Source organism: Leopardus geoffroyi, chromosome C1 (genome assembly GCF_018350155.1).
Source record: "Leopardus geoffroyi isolate Oge1 chromosome C1, O.geoffroyi_Oge1_pat1.0, whole genome shotgun sequence".
In the NCBI taxonomy this organism is placed as follows: Eukaryota; Metazoa; Chordata; class Mammalia; order Carnivora; family Felidae; genus Leopardus; species Leopardus geoffroyi.
This window is the reverse complement of record NC_059328.1, coordinates 175,315,103-175,341,612: the sequence shown is the minus strand read 5'-3', so window position 1 is coordinate 175,341,612 and position 26,510 is coordinate 175,315,103. Positions and strand designations below refer to the sequence as shown.

The window sequence follows — 26,510 nt, the reverse complement described above, 5'->3', positions numbered from 1 at the left end:
AGCCACCATTTGGGTAAATATACAATTCATTATGTACACACAGGTAAACAGAAAGACTTGATCTTGATCAAAAACACACAAGCAAAACATAGTTTGTCTAAGAGTTAGTCATCACTAGAGGAATTGTATCTGTCCTCATGTTGTAGCTTACTTAATCAATTTACTGTTTGGAATTCTCCAAGAGATAAAACACTCACAGCAGTTTGGCTAATAACGCCCTGCTTCAGCTAAATAACAGTGTCAGAATCTATGAGTTATAATGTAACATTAAGGAGTATAATGACAGTTATTCTCCAGAGGATGTTTCAAAATCACAATGAAGTAACAAGCAATTTGTTGAGGATCCTACCCTGCCAGTTGCCAAAGCATTAGCATTCCATCTGCCAGGCAGTGGGATTAGCATATCCCTAGTGAAGTTGTTATGGCAACTTTCAAGACTAAATCAGTACTTTGTAAAATCTTTAGGAAATCATGTGTGAAGACTGTATTAACTTCTTCCTTTAGGTATATATTATGTTAGCTTTTTTCCCTGTTGCTTATTTATTTATATTCATTTGTTTTACCATGTATGAGATGATAAATGGCGGCACCACTACACTCTTAACACTTTTTTTCCCACTTGAGCAACTGAAGGCAATGGTCATACTATGTTTCTTCCTCTTAGAAATAGCCCAAGAGGGCCCAAGCCCTCTTAGAAATAGCCCAAATTGCTATAGGTCAGCAATACCAATAGCTTTACACGAACTGAAGCATTTTGAAGAATAGAGATGCATTGTATGTGCCTTTTCTGGGCTTGTGTGTTTGCATTACCTGGTACTTTCACCAATATCCATTGATTCAGAGCTGTGATTTTTGGTTGTTTGTTTTCAATGTTTATTTATTTATTCTGAGAGAGAGAGCACGAGTAGGGGAGGAGCAAAGAGACAGAGAGAGAGAGAGAGAGAGAGAGAGAGAGAAAATTCCAAGCAGGTTTCATGATGTCAGTGCAGAGCCCGAAATGGGGCTCAATCACACAAACCGTGAGATCATGACCTGAGCCTAAATCAAGAGTCAGACGCCTAACTGACTGAGCCACCCAGGCACCACCACAGTTGTGATTTTTGAAAGTTATTTGTAGCATACAAATATACAAGTATGTAGAAAACATACTTCCTGTGGTGTTTTCCTGAAAATATATTTTTATAAATACTTTGTAGCCTTTCAAACACACTTGAGATTAAGCCAAAAAAGCCTGTATCTCACTGGTTAGAACGTCAGGTTGATAAAAATTAAGGCTGCTAACAGTTCACCTCTACTTATACATTAGAAGAATATTTCTCTGCCCAGTGTACCCTGAGAATATTAACCTGAGATAGGACAAGAGTTCAGAGTGGTGGCTTTTATAAATTAATAACCCTAGGTTAGCACTATCAGGGCTTAGTATGCAAAGAGTCTGCAAGAGTTCTGAGGCAGGTTTATAGTTTTAATAAAGAATTAGAAACATCTGGCAGCTTGTAAGCTCTTTAGTTTTCATATTCTGTTTTTCTTCAACCTGTTCTTTTTCTTTGTTCTGTTTTGCCCAAAATCACTTTAAAGGTTCTTGATCTCAGAAAGTGATTAACCTCTGTTACCTCAACCAATTTTATAAAAACAAAGTTACTACTCTTTTATATTTCTTTTAAGACAGATGCATAATTTATAAGTAACTGATTCAGCCTAATTTACTTTAGATAGCAAACATGTTTATTTGTATAGTATTGTTCAACCAAACAACTGCAAATTATTCTGCTTAGTATAATACTAGCTACAGTGACAAATAAGTGTATGATGGCTTAGCAAACAAGATGGTAACTTATTTTCTACTCTCATAAAGTCCTGATCAGTGGATGGCTCTTCTCTAAGACAGGATGCATATACCTCCCATTCTTCTGCCCTACCATCATCAGCATATGGCTTCCAAGCAAGATCATTTTGCCCACCTACAGTAAGCCAACTAAAGATGAAAGTGCCAAAACCCCATGCAGAAATCTTAGAAGAGGTATACGTCTGCTCATATTCCATTGGCTATAACTGAGTCATATGACTACATTGAACAAAAGGAAAAGTTAGGAAAAACAGCTCAACTTTGTTTATAAATTCAAAAGGCAATAGATCTGGTGCCCAGCTAGCAATCTCTACCATAGTATATTACAGATTAGTGTTAGGCCACTGTGAAATCAAATGATGCCTTCTGTGAAGTTTAAAATACTAATGTCTGCAGGATTTTGAAACAATGCTTCTTAATTATGCAGGCTACATTTCTAAGTAAATAAATACTACCTTGCCTTTTGTTCACATGAAAGTAGAAAATAAACTCTTTTGCACTGATATCCATCCATTCACTTTTTCATTCAGTATACCATAATAACCAGCTTTCATATTTTGTCATTTTTATGTTCATTTTCACCATTGTGTCTAATAATAAACCATGCCTTATCAATCTTGAAATCATTAAAGATATATATGAAAAAGTATTATAGTTCCACAGGCTTAAAATACAAAATAAATTTCTTTATGCAAGAAAACATTTTTCTTTCTGTATATGTGCTTTCCCACTCATTTCAGTTTTATCTTTAGAATACACAGAGGTAGTCAATGTTAATAGCCACTAGTAACTTATGGATGGTGCCTTTAGTTGGAAACTCTTTATGAGCATATGTTCTATTGGTATATAATTTACAGAAACTTTTTAAAGATGTCTTCTCATTAGAGATCACTTTGGTAATATTTTGAATATAAATTTAATGCTGTTTCAAATCCCAAAAGAATTTAGTATGCTAATATTATCTTCTTAGATTGTCAGTCTTACCTGTATTTTATACTAGCACAATACACAATGCTTCTACATACTATTAGGGAACATTATGAAAGATAAATAAACTTATAATTATAGTCAGGAGAACTGATTACTAATAACAGAAAAGAATATCTAGCATTTTAGCTTTGTTACTAATTTAGATGCTCGCAATAAATGGAACTTATTTCATGGCTTAAGGAAAATAACTCCTCTAACTATTCACTGTATTTCCTTTCTTTATACAAACTTCTCAAAGTCAATGAATTACAAAGAATACTAAGGATGAAACTTTTGAAATATTCTTCCATCCATACATATTTAACATTAGATACATAACCAACAGTTTGCATATGTTTTCTTTTCTTTGGTTCACTGGAATTGTATAGAGGGTATTTCTTCCAATCTGAAAAGATGGTTGCAGAAGAATCAAATAAATCTTATAAGCAGAAACTGGAGTAGAGATAAGCAAAGGAGCCCACTGGACAGCTCTGCTCATAACTGGTTAGGGTTGGTTGAATCATGTGCGCCAAATACATCCATACATTGATTCTTGCAATCTGTGAATGCCACCTTATATGAATGTAGATGTAATTTACAGATGTAATTAAATTGAACATTTGAGATGAGAAATTTTCCTGGATTCTCTGGGTTGGCCCTAAATATAACCACAGTGCTCTTATAAAAAGAAGGCGAAAGAAGATGTGGCTTCAGAAAAGTACAAGGTAATGTGATTATGGAAGCATTAGAAGAGAAGGAGGGAGGTTTGAAGATGCTATGTGGTCACCTTTGAGGATAGAAGAAGGAGCCATAACCCAAGGAAAATAGGCAGCCTGGAAAAGGCAAGGAAATTGTCTCCTAGAGCCTCAAAGACAAATCACCCTGCTGATACCTGGACTTTAGAGCAAGGAGATGGACTTTGGATTCTGACTTCCAGAGTAATAGATTAAATATGTATTGTTTTTAGCCACTAAGTTTGTAGCAATTTGTTAAGTGGCAATAGGAAATTAATGCACTGGTATATAACCATATCTCTCCATGCTACTTTTTTTTTAATGTTTATTTATTTTTGAGACAGAGAGAGACAGAGCATGAACGGGGAAGGGTCAGAGAGAGGGAGACACAGAATCTGAAACAGGCTCCAGGCTCTGAGCTGTCAGCACAGAGCCTGACGCGGGGCTCGAACTCATGGACTGCGAGATCATGACCCGAGCCGAAGTCGGCCGCTTAACCGACTGAGCCACCCAGGTGCCCCTCTCCATGCTACTTGTGGGAAAAGCTGAGTTAAGCTTTTTTCTCCTCCTGCAGTGGCTTATTCCCATGTCATATTTACTGCTCCAATGCTCAAGAGGATTAGGAAGTCAAAGGTGATAGTATGAGCTTTTGCTATATTCGAGAATTTTAGTGGCCAGATGTTAGGGGAAAATGTGGCTAGGGAGAAGTAGGGCATTAAAAAAGAAAATCATGAGCAACAAAAGACAAGACTAAACCACGTTTTCTTTCTGAGTGGGATTTTGTATTTAGTCTCTAATGTTCAAAGAACCATCACCTTCTTCATAAAATACACACTACTTTCCTCTAAAAGTCTCCATCATATCTCTGTGTATGCTTCTCTCTCTCACACACACTCTTGATATTAGACCCAAGGAACTGGATCTAATATCAAACCCCACCCCCCAACACACTTGACATGGTAAGTGGCACCAAATGTGTTTACAAATGAAAGATTTCAGAAATTCTGGAACTGTTGGTCCTGAACTCATGTACAGGATGGACTCCCTCCATTTCTTGCTGATCTCTGTTTTTACAAAAGTTGAAAAACTCACAATTATTCATTCCATGGATGATGTTGTTTAGCCATTTGCAATGTTCAAAATTTGAGAATTGTGTTGTATCATCTACTACAAAAAAAAAAAGTAAAAGAAAAAAAGAAAAGAAAGAAAAAAGAAACAAAAGAAAAGAAAAGCATAGTACTTGGTAGGTCTCTTTTTGTTGTGAAGGTTACACATTCCACTCCTAAAACTACTGGATAAAATACAAAGCTGCCAGACTTTAACTAAGCCTGGAGTAGAAAAGGGCTCCGTAGCAGGTCAAGGCTTCCATGAAAGCAGTCCTTTTAGTAGGGCCATTAGATACTAGACCTGAGGTATTGGGTATGTCAGTGGTGGGAAAAGATGCTGTGTATTTTTGATGGAAAGCCTCAGTGGAAGAATTACAATGCAGTGCCCTGCAGATTTAGAACAGGAATTATATGCTTTCTGAGAAACAGATCCTGGCCTGTTACTAGGCCATAGTAGAGATAAACACTTCACCATGTGCACAGAACGCCCTTTTGTGAGCTGTGTTTTGTTGTGTTTTATCCTCCAAATCAAAAAATTGGATAGGCCCAACAGCAGTGTATTATAAGATGGAAATGGTCCATCTAAGATCTAATCTCAGTAGGCCCAGAAGGCACAAATAAACTACATGAACAGGTGTCCGAATTCCCATATCACCCACAATAGTTGCACAGAATCCTTTCCTTTTCTAGTACCTGTGGTAAGAAGAGGGTTCTGTACAACCAGCTACAGGAGGTAAAAAGGCCCAAACTTGGTTTTACATATGTTAGCAGGATATAAGGATGCAAGCTAAAAAATGGATGACAGCTGCACTATAGTCACGTGAGAGACATGATGGGAAGTGAAAAGAGTTGCAGTGTATCTAGTCATCCATTTATTATACAAGGAGAAGTGACCTGAGGTGAGAATATATATAGATTTCTGGGCAGTCATCAATGGCCTGGCTACTTTGTGAGTGGTCTGGAAGGAAAGGGAATGAAAAATTAGAAATAAGGAAATGTGGGGTAGAGACATGTGAATGGATGTCTGGTTGTGGACAGAGAACATGAAGATATCCGCATCATACATTAACACTTACCAGAATATATTCACCATGACAGAGGTACTGAACAACCAAATAGACAAAATAGTTTGGACAGCTGATGTTAGCCAGCCTCATCCATCGGTCACCATGGAAGTGCGACAATGGGCACATGAACAGACTGATCACATTGACAAAGACTGATGCTACACATGGGTCTAACAGCATGGAATCTTACATACAAAAGATGATCTAGCTACTGAGGCCTCTGAAGGTCCAATCTTTCAGCAACAGAAACCAACGTTAAGTCCCAAATATGGCACCATTCCTTGAGGAGGTCACATGGATACAAGTTAACTACAGCTCGGTCACTTGAGCACAAGTCAACTACATTAGTCTCCTTCCATCTGGGAAGGGCCAGTGGTTTGTCCTAACATGAACAGTTAATCTCCCCAATATGGATTTGCCTCTCCTGTCCAAAAAAATGTCAGCTAGCACTATTATCTATATATTACAAAATGCATGATCCATAAAATTGGAAGTTCACACAAAATATCATTTTACCACAGGACCTATTTCACACACAAAAAATGAATTATACGAATGGGTCCATGACCATGGGATCCACTATTCATCTTGTCTTCTATACAAGAGGCAGACAGACCCACAGAATTTCAGTACAGCCAAAGTGTCAGCTCAGAGACAATATTCTGCAGGGGAAGGAGTGTCATCCCTCATATAGCAGTGATCTGAGAATCAAAGCAACTATGCAGCTTAATCTACATTAATATGACTTCTGCATTCCTCTATGTTCATCAATTTAACTTCACAATTCCAGAAAACATTTGCCCAGGAATATACATATGGAGAATTACTTTATTGTTTATTCAAGTAATTTCCTAGAAGATCCATCAAACCTTCAATAGAAAAGCATCAAGCAACAATTTATACTCCAAGATTCTTTAGATTCGTTACCTCAATATCTTCACTGCTACGTCCACTGATGTTGAACTATTAAGGTTGACCTTTGATCAACACTGGTTTGAACAATGTGGGTCCATTTGTATGAAGATTTTTTAATAAATACATTGGAAAACTTTATGGAGACTTGCCATATGAAAAAACTTGCAGACAAATCATGTATCCTAGAAATATTGAAAAAAATTAAGAAAAAATTAGGAATGTCATGAATCCATAAAATATATGTAGATGCTAGTCTATTTTGTCATTTACTACTATAAAATATATACAAATCTGTTCTAAAAATTTTTAATTCATTGAAACTTACACACACAAACACAGAGGGTACATGGTGCCATTTTCAGTTGAGACAAATGTAAACAAATGTAAAAATGTAGTATTGAGTCACAACTGCGTAAAATTAACTATAGTACACACTGCACTACCATAATAATTTTGTAGCCATCTCCCATTGCTATTGTAGTGAGCTCAAATGTTGTTAAGTATCCACTTAAAATGTCCTGTGACACTAACCATCTCACATTTCCCTAGTAAATTGCATATTGCAGTAAAAAGTGATCCTTCACCATTTTTGCATATTTTTTCATCATTTTAGTGCAACACTGTAAAACCTGAATAACACTATGGGATCCATATGAAGTGCCACTAGTGATACTAGAAGTACTCCCAAGAAGCAAAGAAAGTTATGACATTACAAGAAAAAGGTGAATTGATTGATATATACTGTAGTTGACGACCATTCAAGATAAATGAATCTAGCATAAGGACCACTGCAAAAAAAGAAAAGAAAATTCATGAAGCCATCACCGCAGCTATGCCAGCAGGCAAAAATTCCTTGCACTTTTTGTGAAATACAAGCTTTTGAAAATGCAGCTTTCATGTGGGTGCAGGGCTGCTATAAGAAAGACATACCTATAGACTTTAATATGATCCAAAGAAAAGCAAAGTCACTACATGACAACTTGAAGCAAAAGGAAGGTGAAAGATCTAAAGCTGAAGAATTTGATGCCAGCAAAGGATAGTTTGATAAATTTAGAAAAGGTTTGGCTTTAAAAACGTCCACATAACAGGAGAAGCACATTCTGCCAAGAGGCAGCAGACAAGTTCCCAGATGCTATTATGAAAACCATGGAGGCGAAAGAATATCTGTCTGAACAGGTTTTTAATACAGACAAAGTGCACTATTCTGGGAAAAAATGCCACAAAGGACATTTACTAGTAAGGAAGAAAAGCAAGTACCAGGATTTAAGACAGGAAGTGATAGGCTAACTCTACTGTTTTGTGCAAATGCAGTTGGGTGTATGATCAGGACTGTCTTTATCTATAAAGCTGCTACTTCCTGAGCTTTGAAGGGAGAAGAGAAACATCAGTCTTTTTGTTGTACAACAAGAAGGCCTGGACAAGAACTCTTATTCTGCATTGATTCTATTGATGCTTTGTCCCTGAAGTCAAGAAGTACCCTGCCAGTAAGGGGCTGTCTTTTAAAGTTCTTTTGATATTGGACAATGCCCCTGGCCACCCAGAACCCCATGAGTTCAATACTGAAGGCAACAGAGTGGTCTACTTGCCCCCAAACATAATGTGTCTAATTCAGTCTCTAGGTTAGGGGGTCATAAGGACCTTTAAGGCTCATTATATATGGTGCTCTACAGAAAGGATTGTCAATGGTATGGAAGAAAACCCCAACAGAGAGAACATGATGAGAGTCTGGAAGGATTACACCACTGAAGATATCATCATTATAATAGAAAGAAGCCACAAAAGCCATCAAGTTTGAAATAATAAACTCTTACTGGAGAAAACCACGTCCAGATGTTATGCATGACCTCACAGGATTTACGACAGAGCCAATCAAAGAAATCACAAAAGAGACTGTGGATAGGGCATTAAAAGGAGGGGGGCGGTGAAGGGTTTCAAGATATGGGTCTTGGATAAATTCAAGAGCTAATTAACAGATGGCTTGATGGAGATGAGTGCTTCCACACCAAGTGCCATAAAACAAATTGACATTAGACAATCTGGCAGAAGGTTCCAACTATTCAAAATTGTGTTTGACTTCTATGACATGGATCCTTCTATGATATGGGCACTGAAACTAAAGCAGATGGTGGAAGAAGAATTAGCAACATATAGAAACATTTTTAAAGAAAAGAAAAAGCAAAAATTTCAAAGAGAAATTACAGTCTATTTCTGTAAAGTTACACCAAGTATGCCTACCTCTCTTGCCTCCCCTTCCAACTCCATCTTTTCTGCCTCTGCTAGCCCTGGGAGACCAGCCCTTCCTCTTCCTCTTCCTCCTCAGCCTACTCAATGTGAACATGATGAGCATGAAGACCTTTATAATGATCCACTTTCACTTAATGAATAGTGAATAATTATGCAGTTCATAAACTTATGCTGTATATGTATGTGCCTTTGTAGGAAACTCTACTAACGGTGAGCAAGAACTGCATAAAACCTTTTTATGTCATCATCACCACTTCAGTTGTCATCGTTTAGAACACCTGTGCAATAAGTGAACAGCGTATCCCTAAATAGGCATAATGTGAATGATATTTAATATAAAATTAATAATGTGTTCATTTTCTTATGATTTTATAACTTTGCTTTCAAAGAAATACACTACTATACTGTATGCCTCTCTAATAAATGGAGAAACTGCATATCAGCTTATTATCACAGAGTAGCAATGTATCTAATACTGCATTATGAATATGACTGTAATACTATACGCTATAAAAATGTTATAGCAACTTCTTCATTAGTGTATACATTGGGCTACTATGAAGCAATCATACTGATTACACTATACCATACAGCAACTGTATTTATGTTTCTTCATTATCAGTGTATGAGATGTACACCCATAAATGTTAATGAACATTTTTTTAAATTATCTTTTCATTTTTGATGTCTATGTTAGTGATAACATCTACAGTGTTTTGATTCATGAAAGATAATATTGCTGTTAGTACTGACTGATAATCCATCGTGTAAACAGACAACATAAACTTATCCACAAATACAGTACTGTAAATGTATTTTCCTTATGATTTTCTTACATGCTTTCCTCCAACTTATTTTATTGTAAAAATATAGTATACAATACACAAAATAAAAAATATATGTTAATCAACTATTTATGTTATTGGTGAGGCTTCTGGTCAACAGTAGCCATGTTTTTGGGGAATTATAAGTTACACATGGATTCTCTATTATTATTACTTTTTAAATTTATTTATTTTTGAGAGAGAGAGCATGCAAGCAGGGGAGAGGAAAAGAGGGAGAGAGAGAGAGAATTTTAAGCAGGCCCCACACATGTTACAGAGCTGCCTGATGCAGGGCTTGATCCCATGACCCTGGGATCATGACCTGAGCCAAAATCAAGTGTCAGATGCTCAACCAACTTAGTCACCCAGGCCTCCATCCATGAATTTTCAACTGTGAGAGGGTAGGCACCCTAATGTTCACATTACTCCAGGTCATGTATATCATGACCTTTACTCAGTCTTAACCAAGTCTCCACATTGAAAGACCTGCCTTAGAAGACACCTCAAAATCTCAATATCAAATATTTGTATTCTTTTCTCTGAAATGATATTAAGATTATGTTAAGATAGTATTCTCCTTTACCACAATAAGCAAAAATCTCAGCTTTATCTCTTTAATGGGCTGTTTTGTTGATATTTGGGGAGCTGGCATTCAGATCTTTGTACAGAAGCTCTGAATATGCTTCATAACTAAATTGAGGAATACACTATATAGAAAGATATTACATTTTTGTGAAAATGTTTTCCCTATTCTATGATGAAGCACGGGTCAGGCACAAAATGTACACCTAAGTGAATCTCAGATCTCCAGTGTTTGATAGATGCAGGCTCTTCCTCTGCCAGCTTCCTTGGCAAACTCTGCTCCAGGAGCTGCTACTGAGATAAAAACCTTTGGTTATATTTATGGGGGCATATCTAAAGCAACTTGAACATATGTAGGAAGTAAAAATAAACATAAATAACAGATGTCAGATACAACTTTTCTAGAAATAGTGTTAGAAAACATGTATTTGTCACCTGCCTAATAGCTTTGCTGTTTGTAGATGTGTGATTTTCTTTAGAGATTTACAGGGGCAATTTCTATTTATCAATTTTAATAAGAATAGATGACAAAGACTGTTATGAGTTTCGTACATTAGCCATGGAAAATTCCAGAGGCAGATCATTCTCTTCATATGATCTAAGGTCACTTCTGCAAGGTGGTTCATTTATGCATTGCTGTACCTGGACTTGTAACTCTGAGAAAGTCCTAAGAGATATGTGACATTCTTTTCTATTGGCAGATTTCTCTCACTGGTGAGGAATACAGAACTAATTGGTAAACAGTTCTGATAAATGACTCACCTCGACATCATTTTTTTAACATAGGAAGGGCAATATTTTACTAAAATTGAAGAAAGCATTTTTTTTTTCATTGCTAATGTAAGGAAAAGAATGCCTCAGTGATCATAACTGTCAAAATAATTCATGTAAATCCATTGACCTAGTAGTTCACAAAAAGAAAAGAATACAACATATTATATATAATGAGTCAGGTAATCTAACATAAAAATAACATAGAGCAAATAATATACAATGGGGAAAAGATAGTCTCTTCAATAAATGGTGCTGGGAAAACACAGCCACATGAAGGAAGGAAGGAAGGAAGGAAGGAAGGAAGGAAGGAAGGAAGCAAGGAAGCAAGGAAGCAAGGAAAGAAAAAGAGAAAGAAAGAAAGAAAGAAAAAAAGAAAGAAAGAAAGAAAGAAAAACTGAACCACTTTCTAACACCTTACACACAAAAAAACCAAACTCAAAATGGATTAAAGGCCTAAATATATGACCTGAAACCATAAAAATCCTAGAAGAGAATATGGGCAGTAATTTCCCTGACATCAGCCATGCCAATATTTTTCTATGTATGTGTCCTCAGGCAAGGGAAACAAAATCAAATTAAACTACTTGGACTGCACTAAAATAAGAAGCTTTTGAATAGCACAGGAAACCATGAACAACATGACAAGGCAACCTACTGAATGGGAGAAGATATTGGAAATTGATATAAGTGTTAATATTCAAAAAATATAAAGAACTTATACAACTCACCACTAGAAAAACTAACAATCAAATTAAAAAATAGGCAGAAGACCTGAACAGACATTTTCTTCAAAGAAGATACTGATGTCCAACAGACATATGAAAAGGTGCTCAACATCATCAATCATCAAGGAAATGCAAACTGAAGCCACAATGAGACATCACCTTACACCTGTTAGAATGGTTGAAGTCAAAAAGATAAGAAATAGCAAGTTTTGGTGAGGATGTGGAGAAAAAAGGACCCTTTTGCACTGTTGGTGGGAATGTAGACTGGTACAGCCACTGTGGAAAATAGTCTGGAAGTTCCTCGAAACATTAAAGATGGAAATACTACATGATCCAGTATTTTCACTAGTGAATATTTACCCAAAGTAAATGAAAACACTAATTCAGAAAGATATATGTACCCCTATGTTTACTGCAACACTATTTACAACAGCAAATGTATAGAATCAACCTAAGTGTCTACTGACGGATGAATGGATTAGGAAAATGTTGTACACACACACACACACACACACACACACACACACACGGGAATATTATGCAGCCATAAAAAAGGATGAGTTCGTGCCATTTGCAACAACATGGATAGACCTAAAGGATATTAAGCTAAGTGGAATAAGTCATACTGAGAAAGCCAAATACCATCAAATACCATATGATATCACTTATATGTGAAATCTAAAACACAAAAACAAACAACAAAAAATGGATAAACAAGCAAGCGAAAAGCAAAATCAGACATATAAATACAGGGAACAAACTGATGGTTGCCAGAGTGAAGGGGGTTTGGGATGGACAAAATAAGGGAAGGGGGGAGCAGGAGATACAGGATTTCAGTTATGGAATGAGTTATCATGCAGTAACAGGCACAGCAGAGGGAATGTAGTGAATGATACTGTAATAATCAGTGCATAGTAACAGATGGTAGCTACAATTAATTGTGGTGAGCAAAGCATGATAGAGAAGTTGAATCTCTATGTTGTACACCTGAAACCAATGCAACATTGTATGTCAACTAAACTATGCTTTCCACTTTTTATGGTGGAAAAAACATAAAGAAAAGAAAAAAATAACAAAGAGCAAATGTGTTGTAGTTTTTCCTCCTGATAGTATACCAATTACATTAAATTTAAAAATAAATAAAAAGTGAAAGAAATACCTAGATAGAGGTGTTATGCTTTTTATGATAGGTTGATATATTCATCAGTTAGTAGCCTAGAACAGTTGTTCTCAAAGCACGTTCCCTGGATCAACAGCTTCAAACCAAACCGGAGAACTTATTTGAAAGACAAATTCTCTAGCTCCACCCCAAACCTACAGAAATTCTGGGAATGGCACGATAGCAAAGAAATTTAACAAGATCTCTAATATGATTCTGGTATACACTAGCCTAAGAAAGAATATAAGTTTATGTTGTACAAACACTGATCAATCAATAACTATTTGGTAACTATTATTTGCCCAGAAAAGTAAAAAGAAAAAAAAATAGAAGGCATGTATCTGGAAATGAGAGCGATGTTTTAAAATATAAACCTAAGTATTGCTACACTGAGCGCCTTTGTTCTCTCATCTTGAACATATGTAGAAATTAAGAATTTGTTTCTTCCCTTTTTAAGAATCTGTAATCACTGAAAAAATAGTCTAAATAAAATGTTATTCTCAGCATAATAGAAGAAAAATCTGTATCTTAACATGAAATGATGAATCTTTTGGGGGAGAGATTAAGTCAAGGTCTGATTTGAAAAGGTAAAATTTGAATACATCTAGAGAAGGGCAGCACATTCTAGGTGGGAAAAATGCTTTAAGTGAACCCATGGTAGAAGCCAGAATTAGAAATCCAGTGTTCTGGCAGAAAGCCTCGACATGGTGGGAATTGGGGTGAGGGAGATCTTCAGGTCCACATGGCAGGCCTGGGAAGTGGGCATTTGCTGTAGAAGTGCAAGGGGTTTCCATGCATAGGATTGTCATGGGATAGTGGTACTTTTCCAACTTCAGCTCTAACGGTTATGATTGGTTGATGCAAGAAACATGGTAAGAGTTTGTTGAACTAACCATACAGGAGATAATAATGTCCAAAATGTAGTTATTTTGATGAGGACTGAGAAGTGGGAAAGCAAAAAGAGAAGTGAAAAGGTCTACGTCATTTCCATTATAAGCCTTCAGGAAAGAGAAGACAAAGTGGTGGTGCCAACAATCCCCTGGGCCCCTGTTGAGTTGTTTGATTTGTTTGTTAAAATCTGGAAGTCAAACTTATGTGATTTGAAACATAAGTTGGAAAATCTAGCATATAAACCATATGATATCATTGTTTGAATATTTTTTACACTCCAGTGACTTGTAAAGTATAATACATACACGGGCATTATCATATCGAATATGTCCTCTTATAATCATAATAATAGTTAAATGTGCTGATGCTGAAGTCAGATTATATAAATTAAACTCTCAGTTTAGTCACTAGCCAGTTTATATGATCTTGGACAGATTACTTCATCTTTCTTAGCCTCATTTTCTGTTTCTAAACTTTTTAACATAATAATAATGCTTACATCATTGGTCTAGAGTCAGGATTAAATAAGGAAATCAATATAAAATTCGGCAAAGGGCTTGGCACATAGTAACTATTCAGTAAATGTAGTTGGGTATTACTGAATAAAAAACAAATCAATAGATAATTAATAGATTCTTATTAAATTAATGAAAAAAACCCAAATCTTCTTGTGTAAAATATTGTATAAAATATTATTGATAGCTATATTTCATCTAGAAACCTTAAAAAATATATTTTGAATGTGTAATGTTCCATAGATATGTGGACATTTATGAGATCCATTTGGCAAAAATGATCTTCAGTTAATAAATTTTAGAAAACACTCTCTCTTTCTTTTAAACTCCTAGTTTTTTTGCTTCTTACACTGCTTTTACTTTTTCTGAAAATATGTCCTAAGTCATCATATATTTTTAGATAATTACTTACATCATGTAAAATATTAAGTCTGACCTATCTGAATGTTCATCCTAACACTGTTTTATTATTTAGAATCAATAAACTAACTGTTCACTGATACAGATTTTAAAATGTTTCAAGAACATTTCTGACATTTTAATACTTTATTCTTAAATAATAACTATCCTGTTCATTAATTTCCATTGTAACCTCAACAAATAGATTAATTCCTGATTTTATTTCTATCAATACACTTTTTTAAAATAAAGAGGGTACAGAAGGTAGCTGCTATTGACTTTCTCAATAAAGGTGATACCATTTTATTAATTCTAATTTCTCCCAGGAAGAGACTGTTTCCTGTGCCTTCCCAGTACACTGTCAGCTGGTGGTTTTTCTGGTTTTCTTTAATACATCTGTTTTATTTTATTTTTTTACTGTTTGTTTATTTTTGAGAGAGAGACAGAGAAAGAGAGGGGGAGACACAGAATCTGAAACAGGCTCCAGGCTCCGAGCTGTCAGCACAGAGCCCGACGCGGGGCTCAAACTCACGGACCATGAGATCATGACTTCAGCCAAAGTCGGACGCTCAACTGACTGAGCCACCCAAGAGCCCCTTTAATACATATATTTTAACATACTCACTTTTCTGGGCCTCTGCCAGCTGTCTCAATTCTGTTTAAGCAATTCTGACATCTATGCCTCATTTACTTGGTGCTTCTATGCTTCAAAGAAAAATTTCTTGAAACACACTAAGCCTATCTCCAGTATTCTTAATGCATTACTAAATTCAAAATGTCCCTCTATGAACAAACACATTTCCTATCAGCCGTTATTTCACCTTCCCTGGTCTAGCACCCTCTGGATCCATTCCCTAGCATGTTCTTCAGATTCCTGCTGGTACATACCAGGACGTTAGGTCCTTTGGCACAGAAACTTCTTTCCATAGCAAGAACTATACTTTTCCACCTGAGTTCTGGTGACACTGGACCCTATTTATTGATCTAGAGAGCAGTGAGTAAAAATAGACACACATCAAAAGAGGCAAAGAATAATTTTTCAAGACATTAACTTCAGTCAGGCCTTTTAATAATCTATGAGTGGCATGGGGATATCCTTCTCTAGCAAGGAAGATGGCATCTTCCCATCCTGCTTAGAGTGTCCAGAAACATCTAGGAGTATAAAGATCTCTGACATCTCTACCCAAATATCCTAGCCTCAGCGTCTCACTCCTTCCTTATCAGGGCTCAAGCTTCAACATGAGAGATGTGTTATGGCTGTAAATCAAGCGTCTTTTGTGGTGAGCACCTCTTACAAGTAAGACCCTAGTTTTCAACACTCTCTTACCTTTAGCTACAGAAGATAAAGGGTTTTCTCAAGTGCTGCCAAGGACACTTTCTGCATTTTACTCTGTACTCTAAATTATTTTATCTGCTAATCTATATATGTTACTTTCTTGGGACACCTATAATATTAATAATCACCAATAACACAATCTGTATAATAAGTGTTACACTCATTCTTTTAAGCACTAGGGCTATTACATAAACCACTGCTAACATTCCATCTGTGTTCTCTGCTAATCCATACTAACAACTGCATTGTACAGGATGCTGTGGATTATTATCATCCCTGTTACCATCAGCGAGGAGATCCTTGTTGACATCTAGATAGCAAGTGATCCATCTCCAGAATCTCATCCTTCACCACCTGTTTTAGGAGTTCCCTAGAGGCATATACTCTAAGAAAAAATATTTGATTGAAAATTAACTGCAGGAAGGATTATTAGAGGAGTGGGAAGTAAAACAGGGAAGGAAATAAAATAATAAAAGGTACTTTAATTAGGTTGCTACTGAAAGTAACTAGGATTCAATTTTGAGAGAAAACCCTGGTCTATGCTGGTTATCTGATCCAAGATTGACAAAAGCTAAGACATTTATCTTTCAATTCACTTTGGTCAATGAGTGAGTAAAGATTACTAAAGGCCTAATTTAGGTCATTTTCAGCCTGTAACGTGTATGGGTCTAGAGAAAGCTCTCAGGCAGAAAGAAGGAAATCACTGACAAACCATGAGTGCCAAATGCATATGAGTGGGGCTCCAACAGTATCTACTATAATATTTACATCAGGTCTGGGCAATTTGTAGTCTAGAGGTCAGCCATCTGGTTTGATTCTTCCCAAAGTAGCAGAAGCTTCTTAAGAATCCCATTAAAGGGGCGCCTGGGTGGCGCAGTCGGTTAAGCGTCCGACTTCAGCCAGGTCACGATCTCACGGTCCGTGAGTTCGAGCCCCGCGTCAGGCTCTGGGCTGATGGCTCAGAGCCTGGAGCCTGTTTCCGATTCTGTGTCTCCCTCTCTCTCTGCCCCTCCCCCGTTCATGCTCTGTCTCTCTCTGTCCCAAAAATAAATAAATGTTGAAAAAAAAAATTAAAAAAAAAAAAAGAATCCCATTTAAAAAAAAAAAATACTCTTTAGTGTTGATTAGAGGGGAAAAAATGTACATGGCAATCCAGATCACCTTCAAAGAAGTAGAGTTCTCAAAGTGGATGGTACTGGCTCCATGGGGCATTTTGAGAATTTGTGGTGTCTTTTCAGGTAACGCAAATGATATAAGGAACAACCCTGTCATTTAGTGATGTGGTACCAGGATGTTAGTTTCAATGCTCAAAATATTCCCACAAAATTATTATCTCAGTTTCTACAGGACTTTCAAATGTCAACATGCTCCCATTCATGTGGATGAAATATGTTCATAGTAGTCAGAGAACATAATTCTGTAACTCAATTTTAGATGTAAACAAAAAGTGTTTTTAACGTTTTTCAATTGTCCAGAAATACAATTCCTCTAGACATTGAAAGGAGTTTGTTATTTATTGTATCAAAAACTACTAAATTTCATTGTTTTGGAAAATTAAATCAATGCTGCTCTGCATGATTAGAATCAATAGAACAATGAACCTGTGTCAGTCTGTACTTTAAAATTTTAAATTCACAATTGCTTTTGTTTATATTTATTTATTATTTTAAATGTTAAGAATTTTAAAAAGCCAACACTCTTCAGTTGAATATTGTCTTGTTTTTCTCAAATCCAAATATATTTATTTTAAGTGTAAGACATTTTACTAATGTAATAGGTCATCTCATGAGCTACTACCTAAGATTTGTATTCTGAAACACATATCCTTTTATTATATAAATTGCATTAAGATTGGGACACATGTAAATATTTTGTTTTCAATTTTATCTTATATATTTATAAAAATAGTTTTTAGTGCTCCCTCTACAATCCAGAGTGATATTAGTCTCTTGGGGTTAAAAATTATTGCTCTATATGACAGTATTTGTGATACTTAAAAAAAAATTCCCAGGACCAGTTTCCACCTCCTGCAGATTATGATTTATAAGTTCTGGGCTGTGGCCTGGGGGACTGTGATTGAAATAATTGATTAGGTAGCCTCAATTATAGTATGATATATAAAATTATTACCAACAACTTAGGCAAATGGAAAATTCAAAGTTATTTTTTTTACTCCCTAAAATTAGTTTGTATATAAAATCAGAACCCTCATATTTTCAATGAATAACAAATAGAAACAAAAACTTCATTGCAATTAATTAAAAAATTCACAAATGTTTATAATATATGCTTCCTGAGGAAAGAAGAATACCTTACATGTTGTTAAAGTTATATCACCAGGCATAATAGCTTAATGAACTAAATTGCTCACTTTCAAACTAGTACAGAATGATTTTATTATCACAATACTCTCATCATTTAATGTAGGAGAAGGAAATTCATTTTAAAAATTAAACTATACCTTGATATTTACCTTAGCTAAAAAAAAGAAAGAAAGTATTGGTTTCTCTCATTAGTGTGTTTTACTAAAAGAACAACATGAAATGGTTCAAAAGTTCAGCCTGCATAAACATTTAAGATGTTTGATTCTTGGTTGACTCTTAGCCAAACCACCCAAACCTTTCAAGTCTGAGAGAGTCGACTGGAATTCTTTTAAGAACAGTCTGTCTTAGGATATTCTTGGCGGTTTTTTAACCTCAATTCTGTAAGGCCAGTAAAAAAAAAAAATAAGTACAAGTATAAGCACAGTTTTCTTTTAAATTCATAATTCTGATATGCTTTTTTCTTACCAAGTTAAAAAAAAAAAAAGAATTTTAGGTTGAAAGCATAGGAGTGCCTGGCTGGTTCAGTCGGTAGAGGATGCCACTCTTGATTTCGAGGTTATAAATTCAAACTTCAAGTTGAACATAGAAATTACTTAAAAAATAAAAAGTAAAAAATAAAATCACAGACACACATGCAAAAATCAAAATACTTTGGCTTTATGTACTCTAAAACTAAGTTTCATTTCTCCTTTATCGCTTGTGATTTTCCACCCTCCACCAGCATTTCTAGTGCCCTACTTTCCTACCACTTGCACCGGAGAAAGGGAAAAGAAGGGTCAGAACATTTCACTTTAATATTTTTTTCTAAATATCTCTAAGTGTGATGTTCTAATCAGACATATACCTCTGCTTCTAATTCTGTAATAAGCTTCAGTCATACTTCCAATTTTCTAAAATATTAATGAAAATATAATAATGCCACTACTATTAATTGTTAGTATTGATAAATTCTTGCTAGTGCCAGAAGATAAGTGCTTCACTTATTAAAAATAAATAAATTTTAACGTCAACCTTTAGCGTTAGGTATTTCTATTCACTCTTCAGAGGAAATACACACACACACACACACACACACACACACAAACACACACAAATCTGTTTGGGGAACCTCATCCAAGATCAATTTACACTCTATTTTGAATAATTTGCATGACCCCGAAGTATCACACTTTTTTGGTCTCACCCAGGGGCACTGCAAAATATACTCCCTGTGCCTGAAATGCCTTTCCTCGAACCCTCGGCTTCAATTCAGGTATCATTTTATTGATTCCATAGCCATATCGAGTTTCATTTAGGTGCTTGTTCTTTGTTATCCAAGATCACTTGGAAGTTTTCTGAATTTCTTTAAGTTTTCTGTATTGGATTTTCTTCTAATAGTCTGTGAACTCATTTGTGGCAAAGATTTCAACTTTTATCTCTGCATTCCTAGGCACCAGAATAGGGCTGTCCAATAAAACTTTATATGATAATAGAAATGTTCCATTTCTGTGCTTGCCAGTACAACAGCCCCTAGATACATGTACTTAATGAGCACTTTAAATGTGGCTAGTGTGGCTACAGAACTGAATTTTTAGTTATTTTTATTGACTGATTGATTGATATAAATTTAAATAGCTATATAGGGCTACTGTAATTGTGCAATGTAGCTCTAGAGCACAGCCGACACTGTGCTCTGTGCAGGTACACAAAGAGTGGTACACAAATGAGTGAATGAGTGAGGGGATAAACTAACAAACTGAAATGAGTGTAAGCTATCTGAGTAAAGAATGGAGACAGGGAAAACTAGAGGGAGGGAGATGTGTCAGAAAGTTTCTTCAGGCTTTCTATCCATCTGCACCGCCTCCACTTACTCATAAACATCAGTCTTAAGGTGGAAGTAATGATGAAAACAAACATGAAGTTAAACTAACAATGCGCTCAGAAGCACCAATCCAAGATTATGACTCTAAGAGTGATTTCAGGTCAGGAACAAAGAACAAGTATGCCTCTCTACATTTGCCAGCGTCAGTGTTCAGTCTTGCCTGTTTGTATAAATAAATTGCATTAGAACTGCAGATCATAATTTCAAAATTTCTTTTCCATAGTAAAAAGACTTTCAATACATTTGGTATATGTACAGTATGATTCATTCACTCCTGTGAGAAAGTAACTTCTCTTGCATAATCTATAAAATGTTTTAAATACTCAAGTTTTTAAGGAAGGTAAGTATTTTTTGGCATTTTTACTAACAAAATTATTATAAATATTATCAGTATTACTTTTCATCTTCAGTATCTGGTTACATGTTCACAAAAGAAATAGTACATATTGAAAATAAACCTTCAAGATGATTTAAAAGACATACTCTGCTTCTTAATTATTTTTTTGCTTGCCAATAATTAATTCTTTGCTTAGTCACTTAGAATACCTCAATTGGAAGATTAAAAGGCTTATATTTAGAAAAAGTAGGGAAGATAAAAAGTTAAACACAGGAATTCTGGTTACACAAATGAAAACCAACATAATTATGACTCTTGTTTGGAGTTTATCTTCACCCCATAGGACTGTGTAGATCAATCTCTCATGTCCATTCAGTTCATAGTACTTATTTAGTCTATGTTGCATCTTTACTCATATTTCAAGGTATGTTTGCTACAAATCATAAATCTCAAGTCAATTTCAACGCATCAGGTGTAAGGCATGAAAAATAAGCCTTTTAAATTTTTACTTCAAACCATAACATTTACTTCAAACCATTAACATAATGCATTCATTTCTTAGCAAATGAATGATTCTATCCACTTATGGTAGAGCATATCAATAACTAAACTGTCAGCAGCTTATGTACAAAGAACATTAGATCATTCATTTTGATGATTCCTGTTCAGTGAAACATGGGTGTGATGACACATGATAGGTTCTTCCGCATTGAATGATCCCTGTTCAAGGAGGAACATTTCACCTGATCTTCTGGAAGTCTATGGGGAGACAGCTGTTAGTTACCAACCTCTTCAAGGATTGACTCAGAGGCAGAGCTCTGCTTGGCCAAGGCTGCATCCCTTTAAGGATGGCTCACATCAAGTGACTGATATCAACAGCAACAAAAAGGACCAAACCAGAGCAACTCTCATGGGCCATTTTATCTTCAGAGCTCCGCCAAGGAGTCTGCCAAGGCTGTCATCTACTTCCCATTTCTTTTCTTTTCTTTCTTTTCTTTTCTTTTTTCTTTCCTTCCTTCCTTCCTTCCTTCCTTCCTTCCTTCCTTCCTTCCTTCCTTCCTTCCTTTTGATGTTTATTTATTTTGAGAGAGAGGGAGACGGAGAGAGAGAGAGAATGTGTGCACATGTGGGGGAGGGGCAGAGAGTGAGGTGGAGAGAGAGAACCTCCAGCGGGCTCCATGCTGTCAGTGCATAGTCTGACATGGGGCTCAATCCCACTAACCATGAGATCATGACCTGAGCCAGTATCAAGAATCTGCCACTTAATCTACTGAGCCACCCAAGCACCTTTCCTTCTATTTCAACTGAAGTTTCTCCCACTACCTTATCTAGGTTCCTTTGCCTTCCTGTCACAGGTGTTTATCCCATGGGTCTTCCCAAATGATCATATTTGTCCTCTAAACACTGTCTCAGAGTCTTCTCTACAGGAATTCCCGACCTGCAACAATGTCAGACACAGCTGTACCTTAGGAAAAAACAGTGTCCAGTATGAAATAAACCCCTATCAAGAACCCCATCTTACTTCCAGAGCAGGAATAACGAGGGAGAGACAGAGAGACAGAAAGACAGAGAGAGAAGGAAGGAAGGAAGGAAGGAAGGAAGGAAGGAAGGAAGGAAGGAAGATAATCATTTAAGCTAAAGTAGAGTCATTGGGGTTTTTTTTTCATCCTAGGCTAATAAAAGCAAACATGTTTTGAGAAAGCACTAGTGTGAGAAATTTTAAAAAATGTATAAAAATACTTTTAAAAGCTTCATTTCTGAGGGTTTATTGACACCTGCCTCATTCTCTCTCTTCATTTTGTTGATTTTTATAATGCCCTCTGATCACATTCTTTATTCCCTCCAAACTAAATGCCTAACTTGTACTCTTTTTATTCTCTTCATTCCACCATATTTATGGAGGATTTAAAAACACATGGATGGGGGTGCCTGGGTGGCTCAGTCGGTTGAGCATCCGACTTTGGCTCAGGTCATGATCTCACAACTCGTGAGTTCGAGCCCCGCATCTGGCTCTGTGCTGACAGCTCGGAGCCTGGAGCCAGCTTGGGATTCTGTGTCTCCCTCTCTCTCTGTCCCTAACCCACTCGCATTCTGTCTCAGTCTCTCTCAAAAATAAACACTTAAAAAATTTTTAAAAATAAAAAATAAAAAAATAATAAAACCACATGGATGAATCCTTCAATGCCATTGTTGTCAGTACTTGGATGTGTTCATCACCAGTAACCTACAACTCCATGCCTCCCCAGAAACTTGCTCTCACAGTCACACACCTGAAATTCTTATTTCTTGACAGATCTTCACCACAGCTGATAATTTAAGCCCAGAGAATGTTGTCTACAACTACTTATCTTGTCAACCACTGGTTTTTTTCCCAGGATGTGTGTCCTTCTACTTCATCAACCCCCCAGTCTCATATTCCCTTTACTTTCCACAGCCTGCTTCTCTCTTCATTTCTTCTTTCTTTATTTGTCAGATTCCATTGGCAAATTTTTTTTCAATTCTCTCAATTTCTTTTTTGATTACATCCATCTGGCAACTGTCGTGTGTGTGTGTGTGTGTGTGTGTGTGTGTGTGTGTATGTGTGTATGCATGCACACACCCAAAGTGATGTATGCTGGGGAAAAATTGAGTGAATGTGTACATTTTTAGAAATATAGGGGTGCCTGGGTGGCTCAGTCGGTTAAGCATCTGACTTCGGCTCAGGTCATGATCTCACAGTTTGTGAGTTTGAGCCCCACATCAGGCTCTGTGCTGACAGCTCAGGGCCTGGACCCTGCTTCAGATTCTGTGTCTCCCTCTCTCTGACCCTGCCCTGCTCGTGCTCTGTCTGTCTATGTCTCAAAAATAAATAAAACATTAAAAATATATATAAAAAATAATCTCCCCAAATTTAATATATCCTTCAACTCTTTTGCAATCCTTTTCTGTTTTCTTGGTGAGTTTTTTTCCCCATTTTCCTCACTGAACATATCAGTTTCTCCACTCTCTTCAAATATTTACCTCCCTTTCCTTAAAATGTTCAAAGATTTCTAGAGAACAGAGAAAACAGGTTTTCTACACTTCCTGACATCACCTCACAAACATCTCCATAATCATCCCTTTTCCCTTCCCACCTATTACAATGGAAGAAGTATTCTAACACCAAGGCTGCTACATCTTCCACTTGTGATCTGTATTTCATCCTGTTCAGCCTTCTCAAGGAACTTAATTCCTGAGTTTATCTTTTCTGCTCTATCTTTAGTGTCTTTCTTCCCTTCTTTCTTTCTCGTTCTCTCCATCTTTCCTTCTTGCACAGAAAATGTTAATTTCTCAAGATACTACCTTGCATGAGACAATCTCAGTCTTTCAATTATCATAAATCAATATATTTTAGCCTGCATCTCTCCTGAATTGGTCTTACTTATCTAAAATTTAAGTTGGCAAATTCATCTCACATACTCCTCAAATTCAACATATCCCAAGATGAATGTGTTTCTTACTTTGGAGAGAAATGCCATAATTTACCTATTTGCTTAATTTAGGAACCTAGGGCCCATTCTTGTAATCTATTTATTCTTTACTTGAAATTTCAATCTATCACTTATAACATGTCAGTCTTACATTTTAAACATCACCAATAGTCTTTTTAGCTGTCATTCAGCATCTGTCCCTGGATTATTACAAGAATACATTATCTAGTCTTCCTTCAATCTATTTAATGCAGTTAAAAATTACCACTTTCCTCTCGTACTCCAACAACTTCAGTGATTTCCCTGTCAGGATTTAGCCTAAGATCTTTAACTTGGTTCCTGATCTTCCACAGAAGTTGGCTCTGTTTCTCTTCACACCTCTCAGTCACTGTATTATCCAGACCCTCTCTACAATTTACATTTTGTTGAATGCACTATGCTATCTTTTATCTCTCTTTATCTCTTTTGAACATGCTGTGTCTGCTGCTTCTCTTGGCAACCATCTACCTATACTTTAGGTCATAGCCTGGATGTTCCTTTTTCTAAGAAATCTTCCTTGCTCGTGGGTAAGCTATGGATAAATGTTTTACATAGATGCTCCCATGATAAGTTACATTAGCTCCACCACAGCAATCATGTTATTCATGTTTCTTCATGAATCTGTAAGCTCTGTAAGAGCATGAACCATGTCTACCCTATTCACAACCATAGTCTTGGAGGTGGATACATGGTAAACACAGAGAAATTATTTATTAGATAACCAAATAAATAAGGACAAAAAGAAAGAAGAGAGACTGGAGACTGCTCAAATAAAAAAGACATGAAGATATGTAACAAATCTGTGACCTCCCTCCCAAAATAAAAGGCAAAATGATGTGATTATATGAGAAATAAACTAGGAGGAGTAAGGTTATGAAAAATGCATATTTTCTTTAGGGTATTAATTAAAGTCTGTAATCTTTGGCAAACATTTGGAAGTGTTTGTGCTATTTTAAGATCAATAAGCATTCAAATATCATCAAAACTTGTAGCTGCAGATTTACAAGTGGTTAGCTTATGAAGAGATATTGGTTTCCTTCATCTTAAACATAAACTGTAGTTCAAAGATAGTTTATTTTGAAGAAAAACAAGAAGCACTTCATTAAGAGCAAAGTTACATAATATTTTCATCTACCCAGATAGATGTTGTCAATTCATCTTTTTTTTTTACCATGTCTCAGCATTGTGAAACATGAATACATAACTAATTTCCACATTTGATTGTTTTCTTGATAGAGAGTTACAGGCACAACATGGGAGCAAATTTGGTGTTGGTGAACTTTCCAGTATTTCCTCTTCTTTATTAGCTAAATATCCTCTCTTTTTTTCAGATTGGTAAAGATTAAAACTATTGGAATATACTGAGCCTAGTAGGATACAAGCAGAGGTTTATGGCTAAGCAAACACACACACACACACACACACACACACACACACACACACACCAAACAAAACCCCAAATGCATTTTCCATTATTTCTGTACTTTTATTTCTGAGAATACATATATTATGCAGTAATTAATTCATTCTCTCATTTCTTCACTTCCTCTTCAATGTTCTATCTTTTATATACTTCAAATTATTTTCTTTTGAGCTATAGATGACATTTCATGTGAGGGAGGTATCAGAGGGGTAGTATGAAGTGTAAGAGCCAGTCAGCAATTTTGCTCACTGATTTTATGGATAGTCGGAATGACAAGTCTTAATGACGATGCTTGTGACCAAAGTGGTGGCAACACAGAACCCTCTTTCCCCCCAAATTCACAAACCTCTCTCTTTTATTTCCTGTAGGTCTTTCTTCAAATGCCATCACTTAGATCTTCTCTGACCATTCAATACGTAGTATTACTCTCCCACTCCCCTTTCGCCACCCCTCATTTAAGATACATACAGTTTCAGTTTTCACCATAACTCTTAGTGTGATCTGAATGACTACATGAGCACTGATTAGTTTGTTGTGTGCCTCCCACAGCTTCAATATAATTGTAAGGGGAAAGACTATGTTGTCCATAGTTGTATACCTGGTGCCCATAACAGCTCCTGGAATGTAGTAGATGATTAGTAGATGTATGTTGATTTAGTGAATAACCATCTTTCTCTGAGGCTGAAAAGATCAGAAAGGGTTGAACTGCAATAGAGATCTACATAGTATTACCAAAAAGTCACTTGTCAGGAAAGAGAAATGTAAAAACTACAAACAGCTTTCACAATATTCCTTTTTAAAGATCTTATTCTAAGTTCATTTTAAATGTTTATTTGAAAAGCAGATAAATTTTGAATCTATTTATTTAGTTAACATCAGAAAAATTGAATATGGCTAATTGCTATGGGTTAGAATAAATACTACAGAAAAGTCATAGTCTTAGACTTCAGTTAAATATGTGTGTATCAGTATAGTATGCATATATTTCAACTTT

General features: G+C 36.0%; 1 long non-coding RNA gene across 1 annotated transcript in view; it reads right to left on the bottom strand.

Moving 5' to 3' along the window:
- Window positions 1-26,510, bottom strand: part of LOC123599204 — a 177,822-nt gene that overhangs the window by 6,978 nt on the left and 144,334 nt on the right. Inside the window, exon 3 of the long non-coding RNA XR_006713037.1 lies at window positions 6,647-6,816. This is a non-coding gene — a long non-coding RNA (uncharacterized LOC123599204). The remainder of the gene's footprint in view (window positions 1-6,646; window positions 6,817-26,510) is intronic.